The sequence below is a fragment of the Anas acuta genome, chromosome 3 (assembly GCF_963932015.1).
Source record: "Anas acuta chromosome 3, bAnaAcu1.1, whole genome shotgun sequence".
Taxonomy (NCBI): Eukaryota; Metazoa; Chordata; class Aves; order Anseriformes; family Anatidae; genus Anas; species Anas acuta.
The window spans coordinates 51,438,338-51,460,565 of NC_088981.1; the positions used below are offsets into that span (position 1 = coordinate 51,438,338).

Sequence of the window (22,228 nt, forward strand, 5' to 3'; positions counted from 1 at the left end):
GGCTTGCATGCCTTTTTATGAAATACAGTTGCATTTGTGGAGGATCTAAGCAATAGCGCTACATGGGAAAGCAAGTGATCTCAAAGATGTTTACTTCTGCATGGAAACATTCCCAAAGGAGGAACCAAGCCCTCTCCCTAGAAAGCTTAGGTTCAGTTAATTCCTTCTGTACAATCTCTTTTTATTTTCTTATGTTGACAGTGCTCATACTTGTAACCACTAAACCTCATCATCTCCTATTCTGTATGTGTACCATGTCTCAAGGCAAGTGTCATGCAGAGACAACTTGTATTTAAAGTACTTCCATTTAAATCTCGTGCTAAGATTGGGAGTAAGAATCAGATACTGCAAAGTTCAGAATTTAAAAGCTTTAGCAGCTGTTACTACAAAGACTTAAACATGCTTCCAATTTTTTTTTCACGCAGCTATGTCATCAACTTGGAGGTACTTAAATACCTGCAGGACCCAGGCATAAAGCAGGCATTTTATTTGATATTAATGATTTGACTGGAACATCTAATTACTGGAATGGTTGAGTGCTCCTTGGCATTAGCATAAATAAAAGAGCATGTTCTATTAAGCAGGGGCATAGCTCTTAGAAAAAAAATCAACAAGGTTGATAATAAGTTTTCCAAAGCAAACAAGTGTACCTGTGCCTGCCAATTAAATTGTACTGTGGGTGGAATAATTAATTTGGATGCTAGGCAAGAAGCACGTTGCAGATGTTTTTTTTTGACTTAGGCTGACTGGGGAGTGGCCAATTTAAGACTGCATCCATTTTCCTGTTGTACACCTGTGTGCATGGCATGGATGTAGCTGCTTGCTTCTGCAGATCCTGCCTTAACTGGCAGTCTGTGTTGTGTCTTAGTGGCTTTTCTTTGTGGGGTGCCTTAATGAATAGCAGTTTTCTGCTTCTGTAGGAAAGGGTTTTTTCCCAAAAAATTCTAGCACAGAATGTATAAACTTGGGCTTGTCCTCAAGTGATTGCTGACATTCATCATCAGTCAGCAGCACTGAAGTGACACAGATTTCCATATGTTTAAAAGCACTGCTTGGAGTTCTGCTGAGTCACAGCCAAAAGGAGAATAGCACAGTGATTAGTGCAATTCAGTGCTGATGATGTAAGGAAATGCTGTGTTTGAGATCAAATATATGCATATAAACCTTCTGGTAGACTTGATATAAGCATACCTTTCAGAAGAAAGGAAAAATCCCAAACAGGGAAAAAAAAGGCTATAAATCCCCAACTGTAGTCAGCAAACTGCTTTCAGGTGGTACCCAAAGACAAGTCCTGACCCCCTGTGTGGAAGATGGGGGGCAGATGATGGGCACAGGTTCCTGCACATGGGCAATTCCTGCTGGGGGCAGCAGGAGGGACAGGGATGAGGAGCGGGATCCCATGTTGCGCGAGGAGGGGAAGGCAGAGGTCCTAAGGCTCAAGTGAGAGACACCGTCACATGCCAAAAAAGCTTCAGGAGGGGGGAGCAGAGGCTTGCATCTTGCCTGTGCAAGAGGGTAACTGGGCAAACTGGTCAGGAGCCCCTACAGCTGACACTGCAGTCCCTGACATGTGCCACTTGTATCCAGTTACAGGGGAAATACCTGGGCAAAAGGTTCACCTGCCTGCAGCTTCTTTGTTACTCCTGTGCAGGTTATCTGGGCCTTTTCACAGTAGTCACCCGGAGTGCCTTCAGAGATAAGGGTTCTCACAGCCTGTCTGTCTGCGTAACTCCTCCAAAAAGGAGTGGTTCTCCCAATGCAGCGGTTTGTATGACAGCGCTGTAAAGCCTGACCTGGCTCATGGTCAGTCCTTTGGGGAGAGGGAGGTAAAAGGATGGGGAAAGAGGAAGAGGCTTCTCTACTTGAAGATTTTTCCTGTTAGTCACAGCGCTGAGAGAAAACAAACTCCATATGGAACAGATCATGTCAGGCCTTTAAAACATATTTGCAGAGGCTGTGCAGTTTCTTAAAGGGACTCGGAATACCACGTGGTTTGGGGGTTTTGTTCTTGCATTTGCCGTTTGGGGATGTGCGTGCATTTTCATTCATTTTAATTTGGCCCAAGTGAAGTGCATTAACCAGTAGTTTGCTTTATTATCACCTTTGAGAGATCTGTTCACAAAGGAAAAACACTCCCTGACTCTCCCACTGGGGAAGACTTCCAAATATTTATCTCCTATTTATTTCATGAGTGTTTTTTATTTATTTATTTATTTTTCTTTTTCTTTTGGTGTGCAAATGAAGGCCAGATCTTTGTCCCCAGCACAAGGGCAGAGTGTGGTGAGCTCAGGACATCTCAGTGGGATGCTGGATTCAGACGCGGAGCAGCGATGTGTTGCAGGAGGTCACAACCCCTGGGCTGGGGTGAGTGGAGGCACCCCTCACATCCAGGCTGTCTTGCCCTTTCCACGCTTGCCCTCTGTAGCCATTTTGTGGAGCACTGTTCTAGAACATTCACTGTGGAGCCCGGGGTTCCCATGGTCTGCCCTTCCTGTCCGATAGGACAGGAACAGTTCACAAGGAAGCAGAGGTGGGTCAGGACTTACCCCTCAGTAATAACTGTGCTCTAATTCTGCAATGTGAATAAATATTATTTCTAAGAACAGCTGCCGTTAAGGCTGCTGAGGGTTTTTGTTTTTATTCTTTGGTTGATAAGCTGATTTATTCCCACTTCTTTTAATGCAAACCTTTGGTTTGAAATGTGGCCAGAATGAATTTGTAAATGTGTTGAGCTTTTAAAATTCAGCACTGGTCTGAAACATACACTGCGTAGATGTTGGGAAGGAGCTCTGAGCTTTTAAATTAATGGGACAGGCCTTGCCAGAGCAGTTTTTTTGTAGGAATCTGATGGGAACAGGTAAGATGAGGGCAAACGCCAAAACTTCCTGGTTTACTGAGTTACTGAAGTAATTACTTGTTTTGACATCTTAAAACTTTGAGCTATTCTGACCTCCCAAACTGCCTCACACCCCATGTGCTCTGTATTATCACGAGTAGAGGGAGAGACTGTGCTAGAGAACAAAAGCAGCAGGGCTTTACCGAACGCAAAGCCCAGAGCAGGCTTTTTACAAGAAAACCTGTATTTTGTTAGGGGCCAGAAGGATGGGGACAGCTGAGTGTGTGAAGAATTCAGGATTTATTTAAGCAGCTTCTTTCTTAGCGTGTGTCTTGTACAACCTTCCCAAGCTGTAATTTAAAGGTAGCTCGGGCTCACCTTCTCACAGAAGGTGGCCGCGCAGACTGCCGGGGGGCAGATGTAATCTCCAAAACCTCTCTGAATTTGCTTTTTTACGGGCCGTATTTCGGCGCTGACCTGCCCCTTGCACTTTTTGGACGTTTTAACTCATTTACGGGAGCTCCAAGCCTCTGGTTTGGAGCTCAACGGGGCGTTGGAGCAGCGGACAGCAAACCTGCGGTGCCGGAGAGGAGCCGGCGGCGAGGCTGAACGGGGAGCGCTTGCTCCGTGCGTGAAAACGGTAGCCGAGTTTTTTACTATTATTATTTATTTTTTTTCCTCTCTTCCTCTCCTTTTTTCCTCCCTTCTTCTTCCCGGGGCTGTAATTTGACTGCTCGCCTTGGCCGGGCTCCAGGAATAAGTCCAGGCGGTTAATCTTTCTTCTCTCCCCCAGCCTCCGGGGGGGTGGAGGAGAGGAAAAGGGGAGCGGAGTCAGCTGCGGCCCGGGGCCGGGCCGGGCCTCCCCGGGGAGGGGCCGAGGCAGCGGCTGGGCTGCGGGAGCTGCATGGAGGAGGGGAGCTCCGCCGAGTCCCCTGCCCGCACGGGAGGAGGAGGAGGAGGAGGAGGAAGTTTAGGGATTAAGCCGCTGCCCGGAGCCGGAGCGCACGGAGGGAGCCGAGGCACGGCCGCGGAGCGCTGCGAGGGGGAGGCACCGACGGGGTGACCCCCGTCCGAAGCCCCTGCGCCCCGAGCGTGAACGGGAGGGGGGCACCGGAGGGCGAGAGGCTGCCGGTAAGCCCTGAGGGGGGGGGGAAGGAGGAGGGAGAGGGGGCGACCCCCGGGTTGTGGGGGGGGGTCCTGGTGGTCGTTGAGGAGCCCGCAGCCCCCCTAGGGCCGGCCCCATCCCCTTCCCCATCCCCTTCCCCCGGCCCCGCCGCCTGCCCCCATTGTGTCCGCAGCCTTTGTGCGAGCCGCCCCCCCGCCCCTCTCCCTGCCTCTGCTCCGTGAGCTGCTCTCGGCGGGGCTCCGGCCGGCTGCTGGTCGCTGGGGGACACCCAGAAGGTTTTTTTTGTGGGGGCACCCCACCCCCGGGCAGCCCCCGGCAGGAGAAGGGGGGCGTCGGGCGCACGCCTGCGCTCTGCTTACGGGGCTCCGGGCTTAGGCGAGGTCGCAAGGCTTTGTCGGGTCCTTTTTTGGGGTTCGGGGGGAAGGACGTGCTCCCCTTAATGCACGCTAAAACTGCTTGGCGTTTCTGGTTTTACACAGGTGTTTTGCTAAACCGGTGTCTTTTGGGCAACCATCTCTAAGAACTTTGATGCTTTTAAGGAATGTTCATCGGGATGTGATGACTGTGGCCCAGAGGGGGTTAAAAGTATGATTGGTCTTATCATTAAGTATCAAGGATGTTTATCCTGGGGTGGGAAGAGGAGAGCGAGGCGGCAGAGCAGTGTTCCAGTGTCCAGCAGAACCACGGATGTGTTTCCCCCTCTCCCGTCCCCGTCCTTCCCCTGCTTTGTGGGCTGTGTGTCCTAGCCCTTGTCCTCCTTGCTGAATGGGAAGCCCTTCGGACCTCATCCCTCAGCCGGTGTTGACAACCCCGAGGCTCTCATTTCCTTCCTTCACAAGTAACAGTGCTCTGGGTGTGAGGGAAGAGGACCTGGAACAAACTTTGATGCCAGCTGAACGTACAACTAACACGCTCCTCTTTGCTCGGCTTTCCCCCTCCCTCTGATTATTAATTGAGACACAGAAACAGCTGTGGCCTTGCTTTTTTTCTTTTCATGTTGCTTGCTGATAATTACGGTATTTATGATGCTGCCTAGAGAACCTGATGGCTTATAGGTGTTTTGAAAGCTGTGTAATGGGATCCTTCTAATAGTCTTCCTTTGCTACCGTTTCATTCTTGGAGGGAACAATCTTTGCAGCTTGAGAGCTGCAGTTCAAATTTCCACAAGCGTTTGTTGCCTGTGCCTCTAGCTAAATTTATAAAGGAATCCTGTTAGCTCGTACAAAGCTAAATCTGGCAGTAGCAACTCCTGGCTATGTAATTCACTGTGGTTGGCAAGGCACAATATATAACTTCTTTGAGTTTTATTTAAAACTCTTTCTGGTGCCTGTGATGTGCAGTTGTCTTGATTTTGAGAGCTCTTCACCAGTAGATGTGGGGGTGCTTTGAGAGGAAAACATAAGAGTTATGCTAAGGTTAGAAAATTTATTAATAGGGTGCTTGTCTTGAAAATATGAGAGGGCAGTCTGAGATCAGCCTCTTAGTGAATATTGGTATTGTTCTCTGGTTCGTCCCAAAGCTTTGCTGTTCAGCTTTGACTCTCTACTTCTCTGTGTTCTAAAGTTGACAAATGGGAACGATGCAAGATGCTCTGATAAAATGGTTCAGTTCTGAATGTGTTCATTTACTGGAATGTTGTCGTTTTCCCACAAGTCTGTGGAGCCCTAGGTAAACAATATTGACCTGTGGCTGTATGACTGAGTGTATCCCTGCAAAGGCAGGTTATGATTGCCACACGAGGTGTTAATGTGTCATTTTTCTTGTTGTTTTACTTCATGGTTTTCAGAAATAGAAAATATGGGTGCATAATCAAATTGATTTGTAAGCTGTAGTCTTACTTGAAAACATCTTGTGAAGACAGTTTTGATTTTTTTAGCAAAGGGTGGAAGTTAACGATGTGTGGCTTTGGAAATCTTCAAATAGTGAACTTCATTTTTTGGAAGCTCTCATGGTTTCAGAACATCTGCTAATGTGTTTTCCCTCTTTCTTGGGCAGGATGTGAGAATACAAGCTAACTGTCCAGTGGTGTACTTTGGGTCTGAAGTTGTTGAATTTGAGGTCTTGGTATGAACTGTGCTTAGCAAAAAACCTGTGGAACTGTCAGACTTGAGTTCTTAGTACCCTTCTTGTGTGTCCTTATTATTATTTATATTTATTATTATCTAAAAGGTTAAAGCTAGACTTATCAAAGTATGTCAAAGACTCCTCGAAGAGGTGATTTGCATTTATGTGTTTATTACCCTCATACTTGTCACCACCTCAGCATTTGCTTGGCTGGGCCAAATCTCTCCCCTCCCAAGCCAGAGCTGCAATTCTTGGCCATCTTCATGGCCACGAAGTGGAGAGAGGCCACACTGCTGGCTGGCAAATGGAGATGCTCAGCATCACTCTTTCATGCACCCCATGGTCATAGGGTGGACATACACTTGGTCAGGAAATAATCAAAATATCCGATATGGTGATGAACCCATTTAAAGGACTCTGGGAAGCATTTCTTGGATTTGACCTCTGTAAAGCCATGGCAGTTCTAAGTTACTAGAAAGGAATTTTTCTGATGTCCATTCTCTTTTGTATTCACTCATGTGTTGAAAAGGGTGATTGTTCTGGTAAAAACAACAAATAGACACATTAAAGTAGTTATGGCTTTAAGTTACATTAACTTAAATTCCTTAGAGGGCCAAATACAGCACAAAGGTATCTTGACTAGAAAAGATGCAGTAAAATTGTGTTTAAAAAAAAATAAAATCATGTCTACTGAAGACATATGGATTGGTTGTGATTATGTGTGGCAGTCCTTTCAGAATGATCTGTAACTTTTGCTCATGGGGATGACGAAGATGTTACTACTACTTATTCTAAACAGCATTTCTATTTTACAGTGTTGAGAGAGGGGAAAAAACACCAAACCAACCAACAGAGAATTATTGCAGCCCTCAGCACAGTCTGGAGTAGCAAAAGGACTTGCAGAGGTGTTGCTGAATGCTTAGCTTTGAGAACCTGCATTGCTGTGGTTACACAGAGAGCTTTAGTTTGTGGAACTGGCAATGAGGAAAAAAGTGGAAAAAAAGCGTTATTCTTGTAAACTGAGAATACAGAGGATGGGATGACATGGAATTCATAGTTGGTTTTTTTGTTTTGTTTTTTTTTTTTCCTCACCTCTTTATAAAACATGCTTTTCAAAGCACTTCTAATAGATGCTCATTTACTTGTTAATTAATCTGCTCGTTTTTGGAAACGAACCAAAACCTTTGGAAGAGCTGTGTAGCATCACCAATCCCAAATACTTTTCTTCCCTCCCCCAACCCCTGTTATGGCTCAGACTTCCCAGACTTGTGCATTTGGTTTACTAGCTGTTAATCTTGTAGTATTTTTCAGTTATTTTAGTGTTTTAAGACTAATAAAGTTATACCTTCCAGTTCTTTTATTTTAACTGTTATGTGCAGGAACTTCACTTTGAAAGAAGAAGTGAAATTCCCTGATGAAAACATCACAGATAAGGATGAATGGGGGGAATGGGAGCAGAGCGAGTAAAGAAGTAAAGTCAGTCTTGGTCATATCAGCAGCACAGTGGCAACAGTTATGATTGGAAGTGCTGGGTACACTTCTTGTGTGTGTGGTTATGAATACAAGAGATGAATGTGAACAGATTAAATAATAACTTGAAAAGGCTATTTGTGTTAATTCCATTTCCAAAAGAGTCTGTGTAACAAAGTAGCTGATAGTGTTAACAGTTTCTCAAGACTCTTTAAGGATATAAAACATTTGTCTATATATGGCTGTTGTATCAAATAGGTCTGCCTTATCTGATTCACCAAGTTGAGCTTTTATGAACTTACTTGGCCTAAAATAGATTCAACTGCAAACACGATTGCAGGTGCAGGAAAAGAGGGGCCTAGTCAGGGTGGACTGGGGAAGGAAATTGAGGGAAGAGCTGCTGATAGTTGCTGAGGAGGCCTAAAAGAAGCAGCTGTCCAAGCATTTAAAGGCTGCTTCAGACCACTGTCAGCTGTTGACTGGAGTGCCTTATGCGAGACCGGGGTTTGGGGTGGTCACTGACTATGTTCTCAGTGATCCTGATGCAGAGCCCTGCTGTGAAAATACAGAGCAAGGTTCAAAATCTTATCTAGGACAGAAACTTGATGCTCATGACTTGGTTTCTTTCTTCCTTCCATGGTATGAGTTCCAGTAGTCCTGCTTCCTAGTCCTCCACAGGACCGTGGGTGGTTATGCCAGTGGAAGTTACATGTACGGTTTATAGGTGTAATCAACAGGTATATCTTGGGCTGGCAGCTGTTTCCCTTGCAAAGTTGACTCCTAAACAGTACTAATTATCTTTGAATCCTATAAGTCTTGCTTGGCTGCTCTGTCATTGAATTTCAGACTACAAGTGGTGCCAAGCCTCTTCCTGTAAGCATGCGTTCTGTAGAAACTTGCATGTGAGCCCTGCCCAGATGTTTTAAAATCTGACTTAATGAATGTTAACGTTGAAGTATTTGAGCATTCTTATCCGTTCAGACATTTCAGGATCATGCCCCAGGCGCTTATATCATACGGATAATGTTTTCTGCTGATGGGATCCATGCATCCTCTCACTGGAAGCACTGAGCAGGGGTAAAAGGGTTTTGTGGGACCGCTTGTTGTTGAATCACCTGCCCAGTGGCTTACTCAGAGCTGTTGTAGATAAAACCTTGATGTCCAGATTAGGAAGGGAAGGTTGTTTAGATTGCCCTAAGGAATGCTGGGGACAGTGTAACAGCCAGCTTCCTTTCACGGTCATGGCTGACAACTTTTCAGCGTTGTCATCTGGGTGTGCGTTTCAAGGTTAAAGGCTCTGCCTTCAATCAGTCCACATTAATAGTCCCTATCTCTTAGATTTTGTACGTAGTCTGTATCATTTGTACTTTCTCCCATGCTTCCACTCGTGTTAGGTGGAGTTATCTGTAAACACAGGCAGGTTTGTCTTTGCTAACTGGCTATAAAATAACTTTTCTTAAAGTATTTACCAATACTTAAACCTTCCCCCATGTACCCTAAAATTAGCCAGTGTCAGCTGCAGCTTTGTTGTGATTCTTACCTACCAGTATGAACTCTTTTTTTCTTTCTTTTGTATTTGTTTTGCATGTCACAGTGAGGTCAAGTTCATAAATGGGGTTCCAAAGCATTTCAGAAATCTGAAATAAACAGTGGCAGAACGGCTTGGTTGCTGCTGCTGTCACTGATTTATGGCACTTCAATCTACAGTAACATGGTGCTTTGGTTCCTTAATACAGGAATTGACTGATACGAAGGGGAAATTACAATTCATCCTCTGAGAATTATTTTGAAAATAGATGAGGGAAACATAGAACTAGTGATTATGCAAGCCTGTTATCTTCTTTATCACTTCAGCATGCACAAAGTTTCCTACTCGCTATTTAAACTGTAACCAAGTTAATATGAACGGAAACATCAATTTAACTTGCAAGCAGGTTTGGTGCTGCTGAGATTATCATGCTGCAACTCCAGAGGTTATAAAGCTTCGTCACTGTTTACTTCACAGTTCGCTTTCATTATCCTGATAACATACCTTGTGGTGTTGCTCAGAGAGCTGTCATACCTTAGTACCTGAATGATGTCAACATAGACTTCAGTCTGTTGCAGAAACAGCTAATTCTTCTGACTTAGCCTATTTGAATGGGAGGGAAAAGTGTTTTTAATGAGTCATGAGTGCATTTGGGGAGACAGCTTGCCCTCCCTTACACACCAGCAGCGTATGATGTTCGTAATCTTTCCTTTCAGTCTTCTCTGATAATTGTCAGTCTCCCTCATGTTAGATGAGACACAAGTTATTAATCTCTGATATGATCTATGTTGGTCATTTTGTGCTCCTGCCACCTGAAGAGGTTACTGTCTGTCCTGCAGAGAGAGGCTATCTTGCCCCACTCCTCACTGAGTTAGCTTTATCTATTCCTTATCAGGTCAGTCATATTGTCAAGTCTGTTCTCTTCTGTCGTAGGATGGTATCTTCTCCACTATCTCCTCCTCCAAACCTTGCACTCACTTAACCTTGTGAGTTTCTCCCCGATTTCCAGGGGAAACCCCTTAATATCTCATCTGAACATCTACCTGCTATATCAAGTATCAGATACGTACTGCTGGGGCATGGAGAAAGGATTTCTTCCGCATGGCACTGCATGCTGTTTGAATAGGTTAGCTGTGCCTGCTTTGCAAGGAAGAATTCTGGAAAACAAAACCATGATGCCTTCATAAGAAAGGTGGTTGTCAGCTTTTGTCACTGAAGATCTGCTGCTTTGCAGTGTGTTTCATCTCTAGGGGATAGCTTTTCTCTACATACCTGATGGGTGCATCTGCCTACCCTGGCTGTGTGCATCACGCGGCTGTTGAAGCTTCAAGAGAGAGAAGGGTGCCAGGACAGACTGAATGCCTCTTCATTGCCACTGTGTTATAGTGATGAGGGATCTGCTCACTCTGTGTTTGTTTTTTTTTTTTTCTCCCCTTTGGTTCTTAAATTGATGACTGTGCTGCATGAAGAGTCCTTTTTGTTTTTAATAGAGGATTGGCTATGCCTGTTTTGTGACAATTTCAGAAACATACTGGGTTGGTTTCTCTTGTTTGCTAGTTACAAGTGTTGCGCCTTATCAGCAGACGATTAGTTTTGGTAGTTAGGTCAGAGTTACTTGTGTATGCCATAGCTGCCAAACACTGACTTCCTTCCTTGGGACAGTTTGAGGTCACGCAAGAAATGATCTGGAGGAGTTCTGGCAAGGGATTACTCTTAGCTGTTGACGTTCTCATGCAACTCCACCTTTGTGTTGCTCACTGCTGTGAGAGGTAGGAAGGCTGCATATACTTAGCTCATGCAATTAGCTTAATACATCTGGGAAAGCTCTCAGGTGATCACATGTGGAATAAATCTGGTTCTCTGGGAAGCGGCAGATCTTCTGTCCGTTCATCACAGTTACATCATGCAACAAGAAGGTGCTACAGTATGTGGCCTTCCCTTGATGTTGTAATAGGCAAACTGCTTTCCTTGGCTAGGAAAGTTGGGCTATAAGTACTGGCATGTGACTCCGTAATAATCATGCCCAATAAATTCTTAGTTTAGTTGTAGTTGTTGGTGATGAAACCTGCGCAGTGGTTTGCTGTCTAAGAAATGTGACGTTCTGCGAGTAATTTTCTTGTCAGATTTGTGTGGAATTGTTTGGCACAAGTACTTGTTTTTAATTTATATAACCTATATTGACAATGGTTTATTATGTTGAACGCATAATACTGTCCAAGCATTAAGGAGAGAATTGTCTGAATACGAGATACAATTTAGTACGGTTGGGGACCAAGTGAGAGCAGGGGTGACTTAATATTTATAATTAAAGCAGATCTGAGTCACTCCTACTTGTAAGCTTGTGAAGTGCAATGATACATAGTTGGGTGGGTTTCACTTGCTTTTGTCTTTTTCCCTAGCAGAAACGGGATAGGGAAGTCCTTGAAGAGCAGAGATTTTGAGATTCAAAACCATACTTACGTGTTTGAGGAAGTCAGTTTGTTGGAGCACAGTGATAATATTAGCCTTTCAGTCAGCACCTCAGTCCTGGACCATTAGTGTGTAGCACAAAAGGGTTTTGTGTCACTTTTTGAGATCTTAACCTAAAGAATCCCAAGAGAAAAACAACCCACCGGTCTTACTGAAAGTCATTTTGGTTGTATCTGGAGTATACCCAAAAATAGAAGTTTCATCTAACTGGGTTTTGAAAGATAGTTTTCTGATTTCTGGACTTTTCATTTAATGTTACAGTGAAATTTCCAGGTGGCAGAATGTTTTACAGTCAAATCATTCAAATCAACTTAAATGTGACTATATCTGAATATAAGTTTCTTATAAGTTTCTATAGCTGAATGTAGGTTCTGCTTACCTTGGGTCCTGTGCAAGGCTTCTTTTACATTTTTGACACTCCAGTAAGGTTTTTAGCTTAAACTAAACTAAACTGCATGCTTTGCTACATATATCTATTAATAAGAATTTGATTCCTATGTATCTTCTAAAAATGATTAGGAAAACAAAGTTTTTTATTAATAGTTATGATGTATTTTTGGAACAACTAAGGCAATTTTAAAGCAGATAAAGAAATTACAGAACAAGTGACAATATATTTGGTTAATCAATTTTTTTTTAGTGGACATGCACATGTTTTCCTTGTAATAGTGTTTCTAGTGCAACAGCGTGTTATATTGTTACACTGATGTTTGAGAAATAAACCTTATAGTCAGTCTAATTGGTCAAAAATTTCACAGAATGAGAAATTTATCTTTCTATATGACAGGAAAACCTGAAAGAAAAAGACAAGACCTGTAGAAAACATTTTCGAAAAAGTTAAAGGAGGTTGATAGAAGATCTCCCCATAGTGTCCAAAAGCTTGTGCTTCAGTTGGTTCATAAGCGACTGTAGGACCCTGCCAGAAGTCATCAACCCAAAGGCTTTGAAAAGCTGTCGGATGCTCTGGAGTTTAGAGAATATCTTTTTGCATTGGATCATTTATTTTAATTGGGAACTAAGAAGCTGTTGTGGATGAAACTGTCATCAAACCAGAGTGCCACTGTAGAAAGTTTAGGTTTCTTCCTGGTTTCCTTATCTGCTCACACTCTTGTGTGTATGTGTTTAAATGGTCATGGTTATTGCTACTTCTTATGTGTTGATAGTCTGGCTCTGTCTACGGTTCTTAAATAAACTACTTTCTTTAGCAATTGAAATGGGGTCCTTTGCCTCTGGAGGGTTTCAGAATAAGGGAATTTGCACAGACTAAATGGAAAGTAGCATGGTAATTACAGCTCATGCTGTATTTTGGTTTCGCTTAATTTACAGTCTGAGGTACAGGAAGGTAGTCGGGCATTTGAATGTTACAACTGTTGCAGTCTAATCACAGGAACCTAGTAAGACTACTCATATGTTCCTTTCTGCAAATTCATAGAAATGTTAGTGGAGACTATGTGCTATGTACTTGATTACACATGGAGAAAAACTAAATGCTGTAAATAAAACTGTAAATACAATTGTCACTCAGTGATGGGGCAAAAAATACGCCTTTTAAAATCTGTAAAGTTTCCATGTAGAGTGTATTTATTGTTGTAAATTTAGCAACTGCATGGGGAGAAAAAGTGTTGGTATTTCATTTAAATAATAATAATAAAAAAGCATCTCTCAGATGGAGCAGTGTTTTTGTACTTTGAAAAGGAAGTAGAGATGAACATCATGCCACATTAGCAAGATTGAATTGATTGTATACTGTTTAAGTTGAAAGTAGACCAATATTTTTAAAATGGATTTTTAGTTTAAAATCTTGCCTGTTTATGGTTTGGTTCCCCTAGACCAAATTAACTTGGACACCCGGCTGGGATTCTGTTTATTCTGGCGTAAGAACAGGCATTGGGCAGAGCATCTTGGTCCCAAAAACCTGGTAATGGTGAGAGGCCTCTGTAATGTTCCCAGCCAGCTGAATGCCTGAGGTATTTTGCCATACAGGAAATCAATTGCAGCTGACTGTGCGCTGTTTCCACTCCAAGTATATAAATATGCCTTATGGTGATATTAAAAAGAAAAAAGAAAAATCCAGTCTTACATTTAATAGCTACCTGGAAGTCCAGAGTGAGAACATTTGATGTTCTGTTCTTTGGGTTCTTCCCTGTCGTGTCTGGCTGCGTCCATAGCACAGAAATAGCTATGAAGGAGAGGCGAGGCAATTTAATCTTGATGTGCTCCAGAAGAGGCAAACATAAGCTCATGTTTCAGAGAAATGAAAATAATAATTAAAAAAAAAAAAAAAGTTATCCATGTTTGATTTCTGGTTGACCTTCTGAATAATATTGTGGAGGCTGGAAGGATTGTAAATTTAGGAAAGGTTAAGTTTAAATCAAGAGACCTGTGGTTCTGATGGTTTAAAGATAAGTCAATAACTTTTGCTAGAAAGATCTGCATCACAACTGTATCATAGAATCACAAAGGTTGGAAAAGACCTCCAAGATCATCTGGTCCAACAATCACCTTACCACTAATCAAAACAGTTGTGTTTTGTGAAGTGCCAGCCAAAATGGTATTTTCATTTGGATTCATTCTTTGTTGATTCTATGAAAATAGCTAGATCAGATGCAGCTACCAGGCAGGTGCTAGGAGATAACTAACGGAACAGATTTGCTTTAGAGCTACTGATGTGTCCTTATATTGCTTAGCAGGAAAGTGGGTGGCTCATTAGATAGGAGTTTCCAGGCATTAAAGACAATTAGGTTTAAAATCTGTGATAACAATTTCTAGAAGCAATGTGGCCTGAAGCTTTCAGAGTTTAGATCTTGGCAATTTGAGAACACTTTCCTGCTCTGAATCAGGCTCAGACTGTAACCTCAGATAATCTATTTCAACTAGATTTTAACAACACGTAGGTAGGTAGGTATTCGCAGAGGTGGTAATGGGATTTTCAGAATCACATTAGTGTCTAATTCCTATTCAAAACCTAATACCTTTTAGTCTGTATGAACCAAAATCAGCCCGTGCTACATTTTATTCAGCTTGTCTAAGGCAAAATGCAAAGGCAGTGCTGGGAGTGTGGCTTCACGTGCATACAGCACATCTTCCCTGACAGGTTAGAGTTGTGCTCTGTTTTATTTTTTCTCTAATTCCATAACTGTTGTTCTCCTTTTACAGAATGTCGTAGCTTGAACAGAAGAGAGGAAAATTGACTCCACTTTGCCTAACCTAACAGTGATTTCTTCGGTGAGTGCTCTACCAAGTACATATTATCATTATTATTTTCTTTTTATAAGCAAAGAGATCATGTTTGTGCCTCTGTCTGAGCTGAATATTGGCATTCAGTGAAAATACTCCAAGTTAACCATAAGACTGCTTAACATGTAAATCCCAAATAAGTCTATGTACAATAAAGCTCAGAGATGTTAGCCAAGATGGTGGGTTTTATTGATGTGTGTGCAAGTGGAGTTTTATACTAATGAAATAAAAAAAATTGAGGCACCTAAGCAGTTGTAGCAGGTCTGTAATTTTGTTGCAGTTATAGCAAGTCTGCAATTTCAGCATCTGTTTCAGTAACTCAATTTTTGCTAAAGATCTGTAGCTAAAGTTTTGGTAAGTCGCTTGACTCCTCCATCCTTTTGGAGGTAGGAGTGCTATTTTTATGGTGAAGGAATGGTCTTGTAATTATGAGGAGTAGGGGGCTTGGAAGATCTGGGACATCTGCATTCTGTAGAGATTTCTAATATTGCTTATGTCATTTTGAGAAGGAATTGTTCTTTCTGAGTTTATTTTTTTAAGGGTTTAATTTTCTTTATGTACTCTTACTACCTAAAGGTCCTGCAGGACCTGAAGATCTTGAGATAATAGGAAAAAACAGATTTAGATATCATGGAAATGTCTCTTGATTAGAGTAGGCAACTTCATTTGTCTCACTATTTAAACCATATTGACGTTGCAGAGATCTTCATAGAATCATAGAATATCCTGAGTTGTAAGGGGCTCACAAGGATCACTGAATCCAACTCCATGATAGGGGTGGTTTGAGATTCCCCAGTAAATGTTAATCAAGAAGATGGCTTTAGGCAGGGTCCCTTTTTCACTCCTTTTCCTCCTTTCTTACAAATGTCTCAGTCTCAGTGCCAACCCAGAGGAGTCTTTTCTTCTCTTTGGAGAAAGTGGGCATTTAGTGATGGGCTTTGTGGGTAACTGCACAAGCACTGGTATTTGGAAAAACTCATTGACTTATAAATAACCTGTTTCACTGCTTTCAGATAGAGCATCTAATGCTGAAACCGCTATAGCGTGGATCAACTTAAAAAAAAAAAAATGTTAATTGCCACTCTGGTTTCTGTGAGCTGCAAAGGGAATACTAATGTGCTATGTTAGGACACCCTCTTAATATTTATTTTATACTATTGGTGGTAGGGTTTTTAATATATTTTTGTAGTATGTATTGATAATCCAGTTGTGTTCAAATATTAACACAATTTTAGGAGAGTGGCAGCTTTAAGTCACTTCCAATATTTTGAGATTGCATAGCCTTAATACATAGGCAGTAGTGGAATTGCTTAGCATTCAGCTGAAGCTTACATCTGATAAACATTAGAAAGATCTTTCCTGTGGATCCAAAGGGTAACAGTCTGCAAGCAGGAAAGCATTTTGCAGATCTGGGCTGAGAGAGGAAAGACCAGAAATTTTTCTAAAAATAGTAACTTGAATTTGAATAGTGTTGCAGTTTTGATTTGAATAACGTTGCATGATTTAACATATGTTAACAACAACAAAAAAGGCGTGACCTTAATTCGGTACACTATTCAGTTGCATCTATTATTTGATGATTGGTTAATTACTAGCATATTTTTTTTCCTCCACAGTTATGGAGGCTGGGCTGTACGTTCCCAGGCCCCACACAGCAAATTGTCTTTTTTAGCTTGAAATTTATGCATATCAAAATGCCCATTAAGTATTGGCCTCATGACCTTAGGAAGTGAATTACTTGCACAAATTCTTTCCCTTCTCCCTGATTTCCATTTCATTTCAAATGTGCCACTTGGCCTTGATTTTGAGTTGGGGTTGATTTTAATATGCTTGCATGATGAACAGAAAAGCTGAATGAGACTGTCAGACTTAATAACTTATTTTCTGAAAGCTGAGACAATGGGGCTTATACATGTCCTAAGAAGCAGAGGATTTCCTAAAATTCTTTGGGATACATGGCAGACAAGCATATAGCTTACGGTGTTCCAGAATATCGTATCAACAAAACTAGGGTGTGTGGAAATGTTTCTACTGAATGGATATTTATTCAAGGGCTAGGTGAAATGTATTTAGTAAGGAATTAGTTTTCTTTCATTGTCCCATGAAATTATAATGAGTGGTGTTCTGTAAAAGGGATATCTTAATGGTTTGGGCAGATACAGCTTCTAGGGATGGATGTTAACTCCGTAGCAAATAACTATTAGTAATTTTGGTAAATTTGCTTCACGTTCCAGAATTACATCTGTAAATTTTAAGAATGTTTTCTTTCTGGAATTGTTTTGGGGGCATGAGGCAGACAGTTTATGAAATTTGTTTTATATTTTTGTTATCCATGTGACTTGTATAACAACATTGTGTGCTTTTAATTGTTTCAATAAGGTGCTGTTTAGAATACAGTAATCCTTGGAAAGAATTAATGAATATGAGCAAGCAACTCTTAAAATCATTACATCTGCTGTAGCAGAGGAGGAAATATCACATCAATCTACATGTTCTAACAATTGAAAATGAGTTTTAATACACAATGTGTTTATGCTAAAAGCCAATACATATTTAAAAAACAAACAAAAATTTCTTGAGGATCTGTGCGTCACTGATTGCTTTGTTTAGGCCAGGTCTTTAATGGTATGAAGGCTTGCAAAACTGTGTGGGGGTGGAAAGAATGATGCATGCCCATGCGTAAGGTTTTCTGTAAGTCTGGTCTATTTTTGGTATGCAATGGAGCAGAGGTATAGTGCAAGAATAGGGTTTCAGTTGGGATATGAAGGCCTGTGAAGGCTTTTTCATTGCAGAAAGTGCCTACTGGATTATTAGTGCAGTTGCATTAGTATCCATGGGAATATTGAGGGCTTAATTTAGCATACTAGATTAGGGTCTAGTGCCATAATTAAGGCTAGAAATTTTTCATAAGTTTCCCCTAAATCTTTTGCAACTGATTGTAGCCAGGCTAAAATAGAAACAATGTGAAGTGAATCTTTAGGGTTGTAAATTGTTGATGGTTTTATGAAACCTGTCTTTCTACTTTGCTACAGAGAAGCTGACCGGTAAATGTGATGTTTAACACAAGTATGCGCAGATCTGACTAGATTTCTCAAAATATAAACACAAATAATTTGCCGGTGACCTACTGAATGTCTAAACACTTACTACATTTAGACTAACAGTTTTATAAAAATCATGGTAACTCTTTAAACAGTCTTTTTTAATTGGTAAAAACATTTTATCCAGGTGCTCCTTAATTTTATTGTCAGTTCATGTGTTTCACGTTTTCAACTGTGAAAAGATTCAGTGAAAAGAATTGTCTGGACAAATTCAGTAATAACATAATTAGGATTTTGTATATTCTGTGGTCAAAGGATTCTTTTGATTTTTTTTTTGTATGTTAAACTGTTGAACACAATTTCTTATATGTACCTTTTTTTTTTTTTTTTTTTTTTTAAATTAGATCCCCAAAGACAAGCTCATTCACCCTTGTATTCCCCCTTCACTTGCTCAGTGGTCAGTCCTTTCCCACTGCCATCTCCTATTGTTACAGTCAAATGATCAAGGAAAAGTGCATGCTTCCTTTTGTGTCCAGTAGATAGGAGTTCTTAATTGATGACTGCTGCTTTCTTTCTGACATAAAGGAAACGAATGGGCAGTAGTGATTATAGCACATCTGTTGTTTTCTGTCGGGCATCCTGTGCAGCAGTGATACTGTCTTGAAGACTACTTTTTTTTTCCTGTTAGGGACTAGTTAACAGGGGGGATATGGGTGACATGTGACAGTATTGTTCCTTTGTCGCAGGTGTAGCCAGAGCAGAAAAACAAGCTGCAAGCTGGAACAGATAGAGTTGTTTATATTTTAGAAAAAAAAAAAAAAAAAGAAAAAAATTGTTAAAGCTTTGGGGATGTGTACTGTATTTTGATTGTCTGGGATAGGTAAAGAGGCCTGTCTTCAGAGGGCATTCCCTGCATGGTAGGTGTAAGCTCCAAAATCACACTGGAAATGGCTTCTGCTGGGGAGAGGGAGAAACAAAATAGCATATGTAGCCAGGGTATGAAAGCTGAAGCATTCACACTACCACTACAGTTTCTAGGATCCAGTTTTTCAGCCTGTGGGATTGTTGTTCATCTCTTGTTTGACCATCTTTTGCTTGCTGTGTTGTACAACTCCCAGGAGAGCTGAGGCCTGGAGGACTCAGGTGTGCTTTTTCCAGGGACAGAGCTGGGGAAGATCCCTATCTGGCTTTACAGACCTCAGGGAAGCAAGTTTGGGGAACTGATGAACAATGAAGTTAGGAAAGGGTCTGGCATGAGTGCAGAAGGGGGCTTGAAGGTTGAAGGTGGAGAAGACAGATGTTGGGAAATGATTGAGGGAGGCCAGTAAAGCAGCTGGGTGAAACAGGCATGGGGTGGTAGTGCAGTGTTTCACCACTTGTCCTGTGCATCATACCAACCATGCTTTTTTGTCTTTCTGACTTGTATCATAAAGAAGCAAGTGGAAGTGGGATGTGCAAACCCCCGAGAGTGTCCACAGGAAACGTTTTTGCTCTCTCTTGCATCACAAGGTGTGTGGGAAAAACGCGAACACGCGAACTGAAGGAGCTCTGTAAATCAGAGTCCTTACCACTTAATTTGTTTTTCTTTGAGTCTTCCTTTTCCCATTTATTATGTTTAATTGCAGCATTTCTTGTGAGAAAGGTGCCAGTACTCTGTTTTTGCACAAGCTAAATATTTTGGTACTTAAACTGACAATGTTTATGTTGAGCTTGGATGAAGCTGGTTGACTAAAATTAGTACACTGGGCAGCACTGCCCTCTTTGGAGTTTCTGATGTGTGTTAGATAAAATAGTGTGTGGGTTGTGTGTGTGTGTTTTTTTCTCTAGTTCTTTTTTGCCATTTTTTGTACCAAAATCTTCTCTGCTCATGTCCTCTTACAAGAGCATCTCCATCACTTAACAGAGGAGGTGTTGAGATGTACAACTTTGCATCCATAAGATGCTATTTAGCTGGAGGCTTACAGCCTCTTTTAGGTTAAACAGGTTTTTCAAATAACAGGTACACATGGCCACTAAAGATGGGAAAAGTAATCAAGAACATAGTGTTGCAGATGAACATTAAATAGCTGAATACAAAGCTGATGATACCATAAATCAGTCATACTGCAGTTACGTCCCAGCAGTACATATGCACTTAGTGTCTTGGCAGAATGCGTATCAAAGTGTGACCCGCCTTCTTGGGTCTGATTTCCACCTGCACTATGAATTTGTGGACTGTGTAGAGTAATTAACTGTGTAATGATCCAGCATAGTCAAGGTTAAACTTATGTCATTGCTGTTTTTTTTTTTATTTTTTTAAGGCTTGTCTAAGGGTAATTTAAGCAATTAAATAATCGTTTTGCTTTCTGAATGAGATACAGAGACTCTTTTCATGCCTCCAAAGGCTTTTAGCCTATTCTCATAGGATTTCAGTCTTATCTTGCATCTGTTGGCAAGCATGAAGTTGTAGCTAAATATTAGTCATGGCACCAGCCAAGTAATACAGGAAAACCCCCATAGAATCCGTTTAAATCTATTTGTTCATTTTTGGAAATTCTGTTAAAGGGGCACTGTTAATATATATGGTAAGTTTTAAGAAACACCATAGTGCATAGAATTGCACCTCTTGCATGACTCATAATCAACTGCATGACTGTTTGTGAGACTTAGTATATTCCATTTGCTATATAGAAATTTGCTAAAATGTTGGTATTATGGAATCCCAGATTTGGGAATGGATGTGACAGCTTTCTTCCCGAGCTAAAGATAGCAGTAGGTGACTTGTAGCAGGACTGGGATTATTTTACAAAATATTCAAAGGCGGCTCTTTAGCTTGATCATTGACTACTTTGCACACAAAACAAAATCTTTCAAAAATCTAAAAATACTTTTTCTGTTGAGGCAGATACTCATCAGAGCGTTTGATACATAGCTGTTTAGTAAAAGAAACTGTATCCTGAACTTCAACCCCTAAAAGAAAGATTAGCTACTGCTTTTATCAGCACGGACATCACTTTGAAGATACTAAACATCTGGTTTCCTTCTGGGAGAATTACGTTTTGTCCACTTGACCCTTTGTAAAAGTAAATATTTATATTAGTTACATTTTGTAGGAATTTGAAGAAATATTTAATACATGGGAAAAAGAATACTTTACATACGTAGCTAGAATGGCATAAGTACAGTACGTAAAATACTGTTTTGTTTTCTACTCATGAGTTTCTTTTGTGATTCAGAATAATACCAGTATGCAATCTGATGGTAGACATAACTATGTTTTTCCTTTTATTTTTATTTATATTTTTAAATAAAACATTCCTCTTTTCCCTCACGCCCTCATCATCTCCCAAGAGCGTATTTGTCACCCCCACAGAAATTTCGACTTTAACTTCTTTCCTTCAGCTATTGCTATAAACATTGCTTCAAGGGTAAATCCGGCCTGTATTGTATTTGCTTAGTATATAATAATTTAGATATGTGAAGTTGCTTAGTAAAGATGGTATATTTTGTATTTGGATATCCCAGTCATCTGTGATCAAATGGAGGACAAAGTTTACTAGAGATGTGGCTTCTAACCTGGTTTGCAATGTAGAATAGAAAAGACCTTAAAGTCACAACTGTTTTGTTTCTTCTGTGTAGAAAAAGAATGTCTTGGGAAAAAAAATACCCTCCATACATCTTTAAACACCAATGTTGCTTGTGTTGTGGGAGTATGAGTGGGTGGATGTATATCTTTAAAATACCCAATGTAGCCTTTTAAGTAAGAAACAGCATCGTACTTTGAGAAATATTATACTTGAAAAATGATTTTTAAAATGAAGCCATTTAAGATTTATTTTTTTGGCCAAAAATATTTTGTTGGAAAATAGCAATTTATTGAAAACAAGAGTTTCACACAAAAAAAGCAAGTTTCAACAAAACAACTAGCAAGAGGAATTTTTGAGATAAAGGATTCCCCAGCACTGGTATACATTTTTTTGCAGAAATAACAGTGTAATTTAAAACCAAACCTTCTATTCTCTGGAAAGTTATTTTAAATCATTTTTGTGTGGATCGCAGCCTTCCTATGATCTCTACCTCTTCCTCTCAAAGAACTTAGATATTTTCAAAAGTATACTTTTTATTTTGGGTAAGTTTAAAAAAAAATAGTTGTATCCAATATACTGATGTTCATTTCTGGGATTTGTTCCCAAAGAAAAGATTTTTTTTTTTTCTTTGTTTTAATATGAACAGCCTCTCAAATGTCAGACGTGACATGACTGGAATCATGTCAGATGATTCACTGTATTCCCTTTTGTTCCCCACTTGACATATTTTAAGACTGCTGCTGATGACTTGTCAATGAAATTAAGGCCTACTCAAAATTCTTAGAAGTTTGATTTGTCCTTTTATGACTACCTAATAATATTTCAGGTCTAAGTTGCATTGCTTATGTAATGGTCACCATAACTGCTTGTTTCTTTATTGGATGTGCCAGT

General features: G+C 40.7%; 1 protein-coding gene across 8 annotated transcripts in view; it reads left to right on the forward strand.

Moving 5' to 3' along the window:
- The window catches only part of PLEKHG1 (pleckstrin homology and RhoGEF domain containing G1), a 198,284-nt gene that overhangs the window by 61,868 nt on the left and 114,188 nt on the right, over positions 1 to 22,228 (forward strand). For 3 of the 8 annotated variants that reach the window (XM_068677079.1, XM_068677074.1, XM_068677075.1), the window contains exon 2: positions 14,650 to 14,718. The gene's annotated coding sequence lies outside the window, so the exon portion shown is untranslated. Of the gene's footprint in view, positions 1 to 2,284; positions 2,365 to 3,222; positions 3,477 to 3,701; positions 3,968 to 14,649; positions 14,719 to 22,228 lie in introns of those variants that run through there. The other 5 variants (XM_068677077.1, XM_068677082.1, XM_068677073.1 and 2 more) reach the window with 3 other exon arrangements.